Source organism: Microtus ochrogaster, chromosome 18 (genome assembly GCF_000317375.1).
Source record: "Microtus ochrogaster isolate Prairie Vole_2 chromosome 18, MicOch1.0, whole genome shotgun sequence".
NCBI lineage: Eukaryota > Metazoa > Chordata > Mammalia > Rodentia > Cricetidae > Microtus > Microtus ochrogaster.
In genome coordinates, this window is record NC_022020.1 from 68,909,663 (window position 1) to 68,912,364 (window position 2,702).

The following is a 2,702-nucleotide window of genomic DNA, read 5'->3' on the forward strand; positions in this document are numbered from 1 at the left end:
CACACACACATGCACAAATACATATAATTAAAAAATAAATCTAAAAATAATGAGTAAATTTGATGTCAGTGATTAAATAAAACAGCTGGGAACCTATTTATGTGTTTTCAATTGTATGGATTCTCTCTTTGGTTACATTCCTAGGAGAAAAGGACATACGAAGAACCTTCTAGCTCTTAGAGTAACTGTCATTAAGGTAGTTAAGACTAAGGAAGAGCAGCTCACGGCAGGGAGCTTTTTATTTCAATTTACTTATTTAAAAAATTTCACATATGTGTACTATATTTATACCAGTTGCCTCTTCTTCTTCCAACTCTCCCTACATTCTTCTCATATCCCTCAAATTCATGACATTTTTTCTTTTATTATTATTGTTTAATATATGCACACATACGAGTATACATATAAATATAACCTATTTAAAGTTCATTTGATGTTGCTCATATGTATACGTTTCAGAGGACAACTTGGTATCCGATAGCCAATTAAGAAGCTTATCACTGGAAAAAACTGATTCTCCATGTCTCAACAGTAATTTATTTGCTGTAATGCTTAGTCTATGGGTGACATCTTGGGCGATTTCCTCCATGTACGTTGACATGTCCGCCAGTGTCGTTATTGTTTAGATTTTGTTTAGGCCCCCGTATTCTTGGGATTGTGTGGGTGTAGCTTCCTCACCATAGGTAGATGACACAGTCTTGCAGTAGACATTCCATTCTTCCGGCTTTTAAAATTTTCCGCCCCATCTTCTTCAATGATCTCAGTGTCTTAGATGTAGAGGTTGTATTGTACCTGTGTCAGCTAGACTTAGGTACTTTATTATGATATGAGACAAAGCATTTAAAGTCAAAAATGAACGTAAAATAAGTTTAGAGGTTTTTGCTTCTTTAACTTATTCAGAAAAAGCTGTTTTCTTCAAATTATTTAGTATAATTTTATTCGATTTAAATATTGTAAACTTTAGCTTGCTGCCATGTAAGATAATCAGTGCTATTCCACCCGGTCTTGCTTGGAGAGCATGAAGCTGTGGTTTTTTGATAGTATTTTGGCATGGTAAGAGTTTATGTTTATGCCAACTCTAGTGGTTTTCATTTTAGTTAGAAAACATCTAAGATTTCCCATAATACAGCACTAGGTAATGTGTCTTGTCAGGCTTAAACCACAACAGGGGAAAGGTTGGCTTTGGCATTCATGTACTCAGAAGACTGACGTCTTTCCCCTGGAATGTTCCCAGGAACTGCACCATATCTTCATGGAAGTGGCTTCGGAAAAATCAGTCATAGAATTTTAATTAACTCTTGTTTATTAGAAACAACTACTAAGAAACACATCAACGCCTATTGAGATAATGATGCTAACTGAGTATCTAAGTTTTCACAAATCTAATAGGGAGATTTGTGATCATCTAGGTATATAGTGGATGGATGAGACTTTAGATGCACATTGATTTGAGGGTGATGAAGAATCTCACCTTGATGTAATCTAGCCAGGCTCCTGAAGCTGGATTTTTCTTTGGGCCGCCAGCTCACAAAAAATGACACAGAGATTTGTTATTATTATGAAAGCTTAATCTTAGCTTGGGCTCCTATTTCCACAAAGGGCCTGAAAAATCTTTTTTTTTTTTTTTTTTTTTTTTTTTTTCTTTACGAGACAGGGTTTCTCCATAGCTTTTTGATTCCTGTCCTGGAACTAGCTCTTGCAGACCAGGCTGGCCTTGAACTCACAGAGATCCGCCTGCCTCTGTCTCCCGAGTGCTGGGATTAAAGGCGCGCGCCACCACCGCACGGCTTCTGAGAAATCTTTTAAAAAAAATATGGACATAGCTTCCTAATAAGCCAGTGCTGGTGTTTACACAGGGATAGTTGCTGTATTGCAAGCTCCTGAGCAGCCAGAAGGTAAGCAGACACAGTATGGGCTCAGCAAATCCCCAGAGCTGGGGAAGGTAGGCTGTTTCCTCAGGTGCTAGGCTCTCATGGACTTGATTGGGCGGAGCCAGCTGCCAGTGTAGAGCCTCAAGGAGGGTTTAAGGCTTGGCTCATGTAGTCAGGGAAGGCTGAAGGCCTGCAGTAAAGTGGTCTAGATCCAGAAAGCTTTTAAACAGATACAGTAGAAAAACAGAAAATGAAAAAAAAAATGGGTATAGACAGTCATACGAAGCAGAAACCCTGAAGGATCATCTCACCTTTAGGCAAGCTCAGCAGTCATTTCTTGCATGTCAGTTCATCTAACAAACTCCATACGGAGCCTCTTCGATGCCCATCTTCCTCTTGAAGTAGATTGGTGCTGCCAGGAGCAGAAGTGTCTTATTGTCATGAAAAGTTCTAACTTCTTAAAACATTTTAAATTCCATATTCTCCAAATCTTTCAGAGAATACCTATCTAACTGAAACACATCTAAAGGAAGGTTTTAACTTTAACACAGTAAAATTACATATAACAAAACAGGTATCAAGCCAGAATTACAGTTACAATATTCCTATTTACTTTATCTCTCATCATAACTAAGGGAAACTGTTACTATAAATTCTTCAACTCCATCAAAGATTCCAGGATATAATATTACCTAAGTAAACAGGAAGTACATTGCAAGCAACTTCCAAAACTCTAGAAATGACAAGAGACATCTCGCTGCCTGCACAGTTACCCAAAGTTCTTCTGTACCATTGGGGCATCCATCTTCAGCCTACAGGCCCATAGTATCC